The following is a 13,747-nucleotide window of genomic DNA, read 5'->3' on the forward strand; positions in this document are numbered from 1 at the left end:
GGGTTCTACTATTAAAATTAATATATATTTACAAAAACACTCAGTGTTGAATGAATAGGATATTGGTGAGAGGGGAAATTTTACAAGGGTTACTCTCTGTCCACTTGGCTAGGCTTGTGTGATATTGGATTTGGGAGGAGTTCTCTTTTTCTGAACCTGGGCCTCACTTGCTGTCACTTGGATCTACCACTTTGTGTGACACCGGGACTTCATTTCTATTCAGCTTGTGATGCTGTCATCTTTCAAGATATGTAATTGCATGAAAGGGGGTTGTTTCTTGTAATGACAGCGGAGCGGATATTGCTACATCTTTCTTACAGTTCATAGCTATTTTTGTTTAGAACAGTCTTTACTTCGATTGTAATTTCTTTGAGTATTTGGAGCATATTGCTGCCTTTTCTCTGCAATTCTGCCATTAATTTTCTTAGCAACAAGTAACTTTTGTTCTTAAACAACTTAAATCATTATCCGGTTTCGTGCTGTCTACTGGGCTATAATTAAAGCTAATTCTCACCAGAAGTAAAAATAATAAAATGAGGGCTGCAAAGAATCTGCGCTCTCTGTTATTTTTAGCTAAATTATTCCTGATTTTAATTTGCATTTTAATGGACTGTTCTTCATACTACTGGCTTCACATAGTCTGGTCATGTGTGGCCCAGCCAACCATTTCTCATTTAGTAGCATGAATTAGGATGTGTGTGAAACTTGAGGCGTATCTACAGTCAACTTTAAGTTGGACTTAAAAGCCATCATCCAGCCACCGCAGTATTTACTGCAGGTTTGTTCAACTTTTGCCCTTCTTATTGTTGGTGGAGGCATCTCACTGGAGTTGCTTAGTGACTGACTTAAGAGGGGCCGCTGTTGAGGTCAGCTGGGCTCGGATGTGGGGTAGCCGGGAGCTAGGCGCCAGCCGGGGTCCTTGCCAGGAGTGGGAGCCTGGCAGTAGCGAGGGCTCCAGAGCATGGGACTAGCAGCCCACGGTGGCGCAAGGCTTCCCTGCAGGGAGTGGCAGCAGCTGGGCCCGCTGGAGTTCCAGCCCCAGGTGTCACCAGACTATGAAAGTGACAAGAAGGAGGAGCTAACAGCAATGTAAATAACTCTGTGTCTGCATCACATGGATCGCCCTAAATACACCAGCATAAGCCCTGCGGGCTCTTCTCATGGAGGTGGTTATGATTGTAGTGTATCTTTGGGTTCCTGGGAAGTGGCAGGCTTAAAGGTCCTCCCCATCCTAAGGGGATGGACCCACAGGACCACAAGAAGCCCACTGATTACGGGGGACAACTAATAAAAGAACAGAGGTGGGTAGTGATGGTCATGGTCTAAGAAGTGGCCTGGCAGGGACACCGAGCAGGAACCCGGACCGCGCCCACTGCTCGCCGTGTGCCCATTTGCAGCATTGCAGCGCTGTTGGAGTGGTGCATTGTGGGCAGCTACCCAGCATTCAAGTGGCTGCAACGTGCTTTTCAAAAGGGGGGTGGGGTGGAGTGTGACAGGAGCGTCAGGGAGACGAGGGAGCGTTTTTGGAGCAGACACTGTGAGATCCCTGCCTTGCAAATTCTGGCCATTCCCCCCGCCCTCTCTCAATCACTCTTAATGTAAAAAGCTTCAGACCAGATAAGCACTTCTCCTCGGACTCCTCCCCCCCGCCGTGCTGTTCGTCTCCTCAAGCAACAGCTGTGAACATTCAAAGCCTCGGTTCGGCTCACTCGCTGGCTGCAGCAAAGACAGCTGTGTTTGGTAGCTCCGGGAGTACCTTCCGGTTTGTTGTAGACAGGAATTCTGGGATACCTCTTAATACCCTGGAGGCCAATACAGCGCTGGTGAGTGTCCACACCTGATGAGCAGCACTCCATCACCAGCGCTGGATTCGCTACACCCGTAGCAGACCAGGAGTACAGCCAGCGCTGCAGCCAGGGAGTTGCAGCGCTGGCTGAGCTTTGTAAGTGTGGACACCGAGTAAGTTGCCGCGCTGTAACCCCTCACCAGCGCTGCAACTTGCAAGAGTAGCCAACCCTAGAAATACTGATCCAAAGTTAAGGCTGGTGTAATTCTGCACAGAGGAGCCCTGCACCCACACAGAGCTCCATTGACTCAGCTGGTCTCCGGGAGAGCTCAGGACTGGCGTCAGAGCTCACTGCAGGAATGGAATCTATATTTAGTTAACCGTCTGAACAATTTACAAAATGTTAAGTGCTCCTCTTGTGTGGAGGTCAAGTTCTGTAGCTCTGAGAAGCAGATACAGAGGAATTAACAGACTGTAGTACTGGAGGGTGAAGTTCGACCTCAGTCTGGATGGAAGACTCTGGCTGATCTACACTCCAGAGTTAGGTCAACGTGAGGCAGTTTATGTCACCTAATATGTCCGTGTCTGCACTACCGCAACCGTCTTCACTGGGGCTGTGTGATTCCTGACTGTTTTGTAGATGACCGTGGCAGCTGGCACCTGGGCATTGGCCCAAGCGGTCCTCCACTACAGCAGAAAGGTGCACCGCCACAGTGAGGTCTACGCCATCGAACCTGTTGTCACACTCTGCTCTGGTACTGATCCCGGGATCTGACTCAGGATCTGGTCAGGTATATTATCTGTGTTTTTGTCCGGACTGAGGATGTCCTGCTCTCTGTGTCTATCCATCCTTCTGTTTGGAGTGTTTGAGTCTGGGTGCTGTCTCTGTGTGGGGATCGCGCCGACCAAGGGTTCCTGTCCCCGCGGTCTGAGTGAGTGAATCTGCCACATCGCAGCCGCACCGCACTTTGGGAAAACCCCTGTGTGAAAGCCAGGCGATTGAGCAGTAGCCTGTGGGCTCCTTTTGTGTGTTGCCCTGAGCAAATTTCCTTCTTGTGTGACTGGTGTGGAAGTCCTCCTGTATGGTAACCAGACGTCTAAGGGACAGTTCCCTAAATGAACGCCGGCTTATTTTATGTATTTAGGATGGGTCCAGACTCCTGTAAAAAGGGTCCAGACTCCCGTAAATTTCTGCAAAATGGTCTAGACTAACTCAGGGGGATCCAAAACTCAGTGGCCACTGTTAAAATCTTGGAACAAGACTGAGTGAACGTCTTAAAGGACCAACTCGGCCAACCTAAACCAAATTGGCTAAAGGAGAGGTTAACTGTTTCATGCAGTGGTGGGAAGAGCAATCGTGGTGAACAAAATCAAACTTGCCTCTCTCAATTATTCAACAATAAATTAAAGCTTTATTAAAAGCCTCCTCTCCCACCACCAGACTGAGCGCTCCCTTTACTCCATTCTCCAAACCCCGGATCGATCCAACCCCTTCATGCTCCCATCTCATTGTAAAAAGGACTAAAACCCCTTGTTCTATTCCCTTTTGTTGTCTGCCTCAAAACTGATCTCAGAGTTCCACTACCAATTCAGCAAGGAGGGTGGGCTCCTCAACTGCCCTCACCCTTCTGGTCCTTTCCTTGAACATTCTTTCAAAATTATGAATGACCACACTAGCACTCACAAATGGTTCATTGGAAAAAGCAGGATCGGCCCAGACATGCAGCGAAACAGAATAAACTGAGAACAGGTTAAAAGCCCTAAGGGAATAATGTCAGGAGTAAGAAAAGCATAAGTGCAGGCCTGAATCCCTGGAACTATACTTAAATGGTGAAATCTGAGGTGATAAAGGTGTCCTTTTGGGACATAAACAAGTGATTTAAGGAAAGAGAGTGAAAGTTAACTCTACAGAGGCTGGAGAGAATTAAGCAGTTAAACGTGTGGAAACTGTTAAAAGGACCATTGTAAAGAGAGAGATTCTTGGTTTCTTGCAGCCATTCTAAAGGAAAATGGCCCTTTTCTAGAAGAGTGCCTGTAATACTCATAATATATATATATATATATATATATATATATAATTTGGATTATTTACAGGCATATATATATACACACACACATATACACAGCTATGTAAAACAAAGCAGTGTAAAAAAAACGTTAAGAAAGAAAATGTATATGTATCTATTTGTCTGTGAAAATATGTAAAGTTCTAAGAATCTAACCAACACATCTGTTTGTAAAACTCCTGTTTTTAGGTATGAGATAATTGGTTTTGTTTTTTTTTTATGCCACTAAAATTCATTTGCTCTTTAATTCAAAGTTGCAAAACTGACAGACCTTTTGCAAGACACAGGTAATTAGTGCTGTTTGGCTTTGGATTTAGCATTTAACCTTAAGAGGTAACTTGATTCTTTACAACATTTTAAAATGTTTTTAAATAAAACCAAGTCATGGCTGCAATAGGGCAGTCAAAATCAGGAAAATAGGGAAAGATTCTGAAGTCTTTTGTTTGTTGGTTGGTTTTTTTGTAACAATAGCAGTAAGAGCTGTAGTGAAAGAATAAGAAATTAACAGTGACCCTCTGAAAGCAACAGCAGAGGTGAGGTGCACAAAACAAAGAAGGCAATGTTGAAAACACTGAGCCTTAAAATAGCTCTGTGTAATCAGACTGTCACTTTTATAAGGGTACATGAAAACTCTGTAAGAACAAAACAGTTACACCTTATGTAAAAATAATATGGCTAATATTTTTGAAAAGTTATAGTATAGAAAGAATGTGCATTTTCCCTACAGGGACATGGCATGTATATTGTAAAAGGGTTATTGTTAATATTAAACATTGAAATAAATTTAATGTTGTAAGTAACCCTGTAACAACTTATAGTGTATATGATTTTTGGAAAAATCCTTTAGAGTAATACGGTAATGAAGCTTCTCCGCTATTACCTGTGAGTAAACTTAAAGCTAACACAGGCAGGAAAACATTACAACTTGGTCTGCTGATATAAAGGAAAATTTGAGGTACACCACCTCATGATTTAATAACTAAACAGTGGAATATTTCCCGCATAACCCTTAAAAAGTAGAAGCCATTAAAACCTGGCCTGCCTGTAAAACAAACACACACAACAAAAGGGTCTCAGCTTACTGTACGCACTGATTTAGCTGACGTTCTCTATCAAGCTTGGGCACTGAATGGCAAACAGTTACCAAATAATGTTCTACCCCTAATTGTTTTGGTTTTAATTGTATGTGTTTAATTTAAATGTTTAAAATGTGCTGGTGTAAAACAATGTATGCAAAGCTAGAGCCACAGGCCATCACCTCCCAGTATTCTGCAGCGCCGGTAGCTGTCAGTGTGGCCACACTGCAGCGCTGTTCCTACACAGCTGTACGACCACAGCTGTAACTCCCAGTGCTGCACATTTCCAAGTGTAGCCATACCCTTAGTTTCCACTGCAGTCCACTATATTGTACACACAGCTGCTTTTGGAATCAGCTTTAGAAATAATGATATCAGATGAGTGTGGAATTAAACTCTATAAGAAAACAAAGGAAATTGTATAGCAAAAGCAAGCTCTGGCTTTTTTATTATAATAAAAATAATTGAGGTGAGATTTTCAAAGGCACTTAGAAAAGCCTGGGTTAGGCACCTCCTAAATTATTGTCTATGTATTTCCATAACACCTATCGCTGTCGTCTCTGACCTGCATAAAGGCTGAGTTATTTATGATGTATAAAGGTAGCATCAAGTTTTAAACAAAAGTTTTTTTTCTGCTTTCCTCTTTGCTGGTGGATCTTGGCAACATTTTTTTGGAGGACCCAGATAACATCACATACAGCCTAAGTTCCTTCTAAGCTGCGCGGCCAGGCATCAGCCTAGTAAACATTGCGCAGGTGCCCAGGGTTGCAGTGGAGAGAGATGCCTCTTCTCCAGCCCTAGACCTGCCATGGCCAGAGGAAGAGGCACCTCTCCCCTCCAGCCCCAGCCCAATCCCAGACCTGCCACGGCCAAGGGGAGAGGCACCTCTCTCCTGGCCCCAGCTCTGGACCTGCTGCAGCTGGCGGAGAGGTGCCTATCCCGCAGCCTCTGCTCCAGAGCTGCTGCAGCAGGGAGAGGCACCTCTCTCCACAAACCCAGGTGCTACTGTGGAAGGAATCCTCTCTCCCTGCTGTAGCCCTGAGGCTACCTGCACCTCAACCCCTCATCCCCAGCCCCATCCCAGAGCCCTCACCCCCCATGCACCCCAACCCTCTGCCCCAGCCCTGATCCTGCTCCCATGCTCTGAACCCTTCAGTGCCACCCCCATCACATGACTTTTGTTATCAGCACCACTATGGAGGTGATGTGTCACACATCACCTCCATATTGGTGCACATAAAATTCATTCTGCACATGCATGGGAAAAATTAGAGGGAACACTGTACATGGATGTAAAATAAACTTCCAAACAGGGTCACAAGAAGTTTAACAATGTAACTAGATTAGCTTGTAGATGCTAATTCTCTGTCATATCTTAATTGCCTTAATTATGTATGTGACTGTGTCCAGTTAGCTTTGAGATCAAGGATGTAAGATACAGCAGAAAACTAATAATATTATCCACATTGTCTTCAGCTGAACTATCTCTGTTATAATGGACTGGTTAACTGCCTCATGTGAATGAGTGTAAGTAGTTTACCTGCATATGCATGGGGAATAGAAGATTAGCTTCAAATCAAAAGGGCAATATCGCCTATTATTCCTGAGGAAGTGAGACTTGTCAGTCTGCTAGAAGAACTATAAAGGAAAGCTTTGTCTGGATCCTTTCATCTCTAGTCTGCTTAAACTTTGAACAGAGAAAGTTTAAATTGTAAGATGGAGAGCTTCCAAAGAATTATTTGGAATACCCTGGGAAACGCATAAAAGGATTTGACCACACTCTACACTGTGCCTGCCAGTTGGACTATAACTGTTTAAACTGATTCCAGAAAGACTTTTACAAATCAGCAGCCTCACCATTCTGCTATGAAGCTGACCTAAGGACTTTACATATATGTGTGTGTGCATATTGATCTCTTAACCATTTGCAACTCTGTCCCTTTTTCTTTTATTATTAAACCTTTAGGTTTAGATACTAAAGATCTGGCATCAGCGCGATTATTGGGTAAGATCTGCAACTCATATTGACCTGGGAATTGGTGAACCTCACATATGGTGAATCAGGTTTTCAGTAATCCCTAGTTATATTAGACTTGGCTGTCTAGATGGGAACCAAGGGCTGAATTATCTAAACGGGACTGTGTTTGGCTTATTAACTAGTATGGTACTACGGAAGCTATTTGGTTACTGGCTTGGTGAATCTAATTATGGAATAAACTATCAGTTTGGGGGATTGTCTTCCCTATTTCTTGCAGTCTAACCTGTGTGACATTCTCAGTGTGGCCACAAGTATATTTACTGGATATAGTATATGAAGAGAATGTCTGTGCAGAGATCAATCTATTCTTGTTATGATGATGTAATAAGCTTACTTTGAAAGAGCTGCACAGGACTTCATCTTCAGTTCAAATCATGCAAATATAAGATTTTATTTCATTTCTCACAAATTTCACAACAAAGAAGCAGAAACGATGCTCTAGTAAGCAGAGAGAGATAGTTAATGCTAAAATACTCTCCAGTATGACAGTAAATTATGCAGTTATTCCCCAGATGTATGTTCCATGCATAGCTGGCATTCTGTCTGCAACCTGGTAAAGTAGACCTGAACACTTCACTGGCTAGAGTCCATGACAGCCAATGTCCCATGAACAAAATAGTACACGTGAATTAGTATAAACCTGCATATATTACTGTATTTTAAATTTGAAAAACATGGCAGGTAAGACGAAGCCCTGGTGTACACTATGTGTTTAGGTCAAATGTAGAAGTCTGAGATCGATTTAACCCTGCACCCGTCCACACGATGAAGCCATTTTTGTCGACTTAAAGAGCATTTAAAATCGATTTCTGTACTCCTTCCCGATGAGGGGATTAGTGCTGAAATCAACATCACTGGGTCAAATTTGGGTAGTGTGGACGCAATTCAACAGTATTGGCCTCCAGGAGCTATCCCAGAGTGCTCCATTGTGACTGCTCTGGACAGCACTTTCAACTCTCATGCACTGGCCAGGTACACAGGAAAAGCCCCTGGAACTTTTGAATTTCATTTCCTGTTTGGTCAGCGTGGTGAGCTGATCAGCACAGGTGACCATGCAGAGCTCATCAGGAGAGGTGACCATGGAGTCCCAGAATTGCAAAAGAGCTCCTGCATGGACCTAATAGAAGGTACTGGATCTGATCGCTGTATAGGGAGATGAATCCTTGCTATTAGAACTCCGTTTCAAAAGATAAAATGCCAAAATATTTGAAAAAATCTCCAAGGGCATGAAGGACAGAGGCTTATAACAGATACTCGCAGCAGTGCCGTTTGAAACTTAGGAGCTGAGGCAAAAGCCTACCAAAAAAACAAAGAGGCAAACAGTCGTTCTGGGTCAAACCCCCAGACATGCTGCTTCTATAATGAGCTGCATGCAATTCTAGGGAGTGCCCCCACCATTACCCCACCCCTGTTCATGGACTCCTCCAAGGGGGTAGTCTCACGCAAAAGGAATGAGGATTTTGGGGACGAGGATGAGGAGGAGGAGGAGGTTGAAGATTGTGCACAGCAAGCAAGTGGAGAAACCACTCTCCCCGACCGCCAGGAACTGTTTATCACCCTGGTGCCCATAAGAACATAAGAATGGCCGTACCAGGTCAGACCAAAGGTCCATCTAGCCAAGTATCTGTCTACCGACAGTGGCCAATGCCAGGTGCCCCAGAGGGAGTGAAGCTAACAGGCAATGATCAAGTGATCTCTCTCCTGCCATCCATCTCCATCCTCTGATGAACAGAGGCTAGGGACACTATTCTTTACCCTTCCTGGCTAATAGCCATTTATGGACTTAGCCACCATGAATTTATCCAGTTCCCTTTTAAACATTGTTATAGTCCCAGCCTTCACAACCTCCTCAGGTAAGGAGTTCCACAATACCCTCCCAATCCTCCCAAGGCGGGCTCCCAGACCTTGAGTGTGGAGAATGGACCTCTGGTGAGTGTACCTTTTGTAAATATAATACATGGTTTAAAAGCAAGTGTGTTTAATGATTAATTTGCCCAGAAGACTTAAAGAAGCGAAAAGACCGTGGCTTACAATGGCTGCCTGCAAGCCGAATTCTGTTGCCTTCAATATAAGAGCCAAAATGCAATCTTGTACTCTAAAATATGTCTTTTTAAATATGACTCTCCCTTTTTCCCCCTCCCACAGCTGCAAATGTTTCAATGCTCCCCCTATCATCTCCATCCCAGAGGCTAGTGCAGATAAGAAGGCGAAAAAAACGCACTCGTGATGAAATGTTCTCTGAGCTCATGCAGTCTTCCCGCACTGAAAGAACCCAGCAAAATGTGTGGAGGCAGACAATGTCAGAGTACAAGAAAGCACAAAAGGAATGCAAGGACAGGCAGGACACGTGAGAGGATAGATGACTGGAGCAAGAGGAGAGGTGGCAGCAGCGTGATGAAAGGAGGCAGGAGGCAGTGCTGGGGCTACTGGAGGATCAAATTGATATGCTCCGGCGTATGGTTGAACTGCAAGAAAGGCAGCAGGAGCACATACTGCTGCTTCAGCCCCTATGTAACCGACAGCCCTCCTCCCCAAGTCCCATAGCCTCCTCACTCAGGTGCCCAAGCACGTGGGGAGGGGGGCTCCGGGCACCCAACCACTCCACCCCAGAGGACTGCCCAAGCAACAGAAGGCTGGCATTCAGTAAGTTGTGAAGTGCAGTGTGGCTTTGTCATTCCCTCCTCCCCTACCCCACCTGGTGCTTCCCTTCTCCCCCACCCCGCCCGGGCTACCTTGGCAGTTATCTCCCTATTTGTGTGATGAATTAATAAAGAATGCATGAATTTGAAACAATTACTTTATTGCCTATGCAAGTGGTGATCGAAGGGAGGGGGGGAAGGGCGGTTGTTTTACAGGGAAGTAGAGTGAACCAAAGGGGCAGGTTTTCGTCAAGGAGAAGCAAACAGAACTTTCCCACCGTAGCCTGGCCAGTCATGAAACTGGTTTTCAAAGCTTATCTGATGCGCAGCACACCCTGCTGCCCTCTTCTAACCACCTTTGTGTCTGGCTGGCATAATCAGCAACCAGGCGATTTGCCTCAATCTCCCACCCCGCCATAAATGTCTTCCCCATTACTCTCACAAAGATTGTGGAGTACATAGCGAGTGGTAATAACTATGGGAATATTGGTTTTGCTGAGGTCTTACCGAGTCAGTAAACTGCACGACTGAGCTTTTAAACATCCAAATGCACATTCTACCACCATTCTGCACTTGTTCAGCCAATCAAGTGTGTTTACATTTGCATGAGATAATGCTGTCCACTTCTTGTTTACAACATCACCTGAAAGTGAGAACAGGCATTCCCACAGCACTGTTGTAGCCAGCGTCACAAGATATTTACATGCCAAATGCCCTAAAGATTCATATGTCCCTTCATGCTTCAACCACAATTCCATAGGACATGCATCCATGCTGATGACAGGTTTTGCTTGATAACGATCCAAAGCAGTGAGGGCTGACGCGTGTTCATTTTCATCATGAGTCAGATGCCTCCAGCAGAAGGTTCGATGGTTCAGATTCTTGTAGTTTCCGCATTGGAGTGTTGCTCTTTTAAGACTTCTGAAAGCATGCTCCACATCTCGTCCCTCTCAGATTTTGGACGGCACTTCAGATTCCTAAACCTTGGGATGAGTGCCATAGCTATCTTTAGAACTCTCACATTGGTACCTTCTTTGCGTTTTGTCAAATCTGCAGTGAAAGTGTCCTTAAAACAAACATGCTGGATCATCAGCTGAGACTGCTATAACATGAAATATATGGCAGACTGTGGGTAAAACAGCAGCAGGAGACATACAATCTCTCCAAGGAGTTCAGTCACAAATATAATTAACTCATTTTTTTAACAAGCATCATCAACATGGAAGCATGTCCTCTGGAATGGTGGCCAAGCATGAAGAGGCATACAAATGTTTAGCATATCTGGCACATAAACACCTTGCAATGCTGGCTACAAAAGTGCCTTGTGAATGCCTGTTCTCACTTTCAGGTGACATTGTAAATAATACGCAGGCACCATTATGTCCTGTAAATGTAAACAAACTTGATTTTATATACCTCTATCATTCCCCCATTAGTCTCCTCTTTTCCAAGATGAAAAGTCCTAGCCTCTTTAATCTCGCCTATATGGGACCTGTTCCAAACCCTAATCATTTTAAGTTGCCTTCTGAACTTTTCTAATGCCAAGTATATCTTTTCGAGATGAGACATCTGACAAAGTATTGAAGATGTGGGTGTACCATGGATTTATATAAGGCCAATAAGATATTCTCCGTCTTATTCTCTATGCGTTTTTGAATGATCTAACATCCTGTTTGCTTTTTGACTGCCCTGCACACTGCGTGGACATCTTCAGAGAACTATCCAAGCTCTCTTTCCTGATTAGTTGTAGCTAAATTAGCCCCCATCATTTTGTATGTATAGTTGGGGTTATTTTTTCCAATTTGTATTACTTTACATTTATTCCACATTAAATTTCATTTGCCATTTGTTGCCCAATCACTTAGTTTGTGAGATCTTTTTGAAGTTTTCACAACTTGCTTTGGTCTTAACTATCTTGAGCAGTTTAGTAGCATCTGCAAACTTTGCCACCTCACTGTTTACCCTTTCTCCAGATCATTTATGAATAAATTGAATAGGATTGGTCCTAGGACGGACCTTTGGGGAACACAACTAGTTACCCCTTTCCATTTTGAAAATTTACCATTTATTCCTACCCTTTGTTCCCTGGCTTTTAACCAGTTCTCAATCCATGAAAGGATCTTCCTTTTTATCCATGACAACTTAATTTACGTAAGAGCCTTTGGTGAGGGACCTTGTCAAAGGCTTTCTGGAAATCTAAGTACAACTGGATTCCCCATCGTCCATGTTTGTTGACCCCTTCAAAGAACCTAATAGAGTAGTAAGACATGATTTCCCTTTACAGAAACCATGTTGACTTCTGCCCACCAGTTATGTTCCTGTGTCTTGACAATTTTATTCTTTTCTATTGTTTCAACTAAATTTGCCCAGTACTGACATTAGACTTACCGGTCTGTAATTGCCGGGTCACCTCTAGAGCCCTTTTTAAATATTGGCATTACATTAGCTAACTTCCAGTCATTGGGTACAGAAACTGATTTAAAGGACAGGTTACAAACTAGTTAATAGTTCTGCAATTTCACATTTGAGTTCTTTCAGAACTCTTGAGTAAATGCCTCCTGGTCTCAGTGACTTACTACTGTTAAGTTTATCAATTCCAAAACCTCTAGCAACACTTCAATCTGTAACAATTCCTCAGATGTGTCACCTACAAAGGATGGCTCAGGTTTGGGAATCTCCCTAGCATCATCAGCTGTGAAGACTGAAGCAAAGAATTAATTTAGTTTCTCCACAATGACTTTATCATCTTTAAGTGCTCCTTTCGTATCTTGATGATCCAGGGACCCCACTGGTTGTTTAGCAGGCTTCCTGCTTCTGATATACTTAAACATTTTGTTATTACATTTTGAGATTTTTGCTAGCTGTTTTTCAAACTCCTTTTTGGCATTTATTACATTTTTGCACTTAATTTGGCAGTGCTTATGCTCCTATTTACCTAGCTACAACTGAACAACATGGGTCTTTGTACTGCAGTACAGTAAGATGATTCTTGTCCCAAAACCACTTACACAGGAAGTCTACTTCTATACTCAAAAGTTGTAGTGGTATAAATTTTGGTGAGTTTTTTGTTTTAAAGTCAATCTACCAGTACAAACCCCAGTAGAGAGACAGTTATACTGGTACAACATATTCCCATTCCCGTACAGGATTAAACTGATCAGTATAACCACCTCTATAGAGATTTACTGTCTTAACGGTGCTGGTACAACCCTTCTAATGTAGGTAAGGCTCCAGTAGTGAAGGTAGTAGTTTTTGTACTTCAGCCAGTTCAAGAACGATTCAGATATAATGAAAACAAGTGAAAGCTACTTTAACTATAACCCTGGTGTGTTGATTTCATTATCAACCTCACTTCATTCTGCCTTCCTGTTCAGGTGTAAAGTCCAGCTAGTTTTTATGAAAATGTCAGTTCTCTCCCCACCTTAATATTGTTTTACTACAGAGCAGCTCCATTAGTAAGAGAACCATTTTTGGGAATTTACGGCCCTGTGCACAGTGACAATTTTTCCATGTTTTGGTATCTTTCAGCTTATTTAAAAAGGACAGCACGCAGTTACAAATAACCCCACCACCTGTTCTTGTGTTCAAATTGGTTTTCACAAAAATTTAGTTAGGGTTAGTGCAAAATGCTCACATAAATATTCTTCAGTCAATTTAAACATGATTTATTGACTGAAGTTGGTATGGAATCCAAGTTTAAAGAGTATAAATCAGATTTGAACTGATGTGTCCACAGAGGGGTTTTATATCATCCAATTACTTACTTAAAAGCCAATTATAGTTAAACAAGTGCAATCTGTATTTTAGATAAGGCCTCTTTACCTACTGATATTAACAGCATTGCCTCTAATTACTTCCACTATAAGAGAAAAGCTTCAGATTGCATATTAGTTTTCCCTTGGTTTTGTTTTTCGGGGGGGGGAGGGGGCATTTTTTTTTTTTTAAAAAAGGAGCTACAAGATCCAAAATTGGAAGGGTGAACAGATACATGGTCACTGGTAGCTACATTAGTTGCAACAAAAACTCTGCTTTCAAGTCCTTGTGATGCTGATTCGCAGTGGTGTTATTTATTGCTGTAGGAAATAGTGACCAAATGAAAGCCACTTTACTTGTAAGAATTCAACCACACTATACTAATGCCA

General features: G+C 43.1%; 1 protein-coding gene across 1 annotated transcript in view; it reads left to right on the plus strand.

Moving 5' to 3' along the window:
• Positions 1 to 9,723, plus strand: part of APOO (apolipoprotein O) — a 112,950-nt gene extending 103,227 nt beyond the window's left edge. The window contains exon 9 of the mRNA XM_075059925.1: positions 9,112 to 9,723. The gene's annotated coding sequence lies outside the window, so the exon portion shown is untranslated. The remainder of the gene's footprint in view (positions 1 to 9,111) is intronic.
• The last annotated feature ends 4,024 nt before the right edge of the window (positions 9,724 to 13,747 follow it).

The sequence above is a fragment of the Chelonoidis abingdonii genome, chromosome 1 (genome assembly GCF_003597395.2).
Source record: "Chelonoidis abingdonii isolate Lonesome George chromosome 1, CheloAbing_2.0, whole genome shotgun sequence".
NCBI lineage: Eukaryota > Metazoa > Chordata > Testudines > Testudinidae > Chelonoidis > Chelonoidis abingdonii.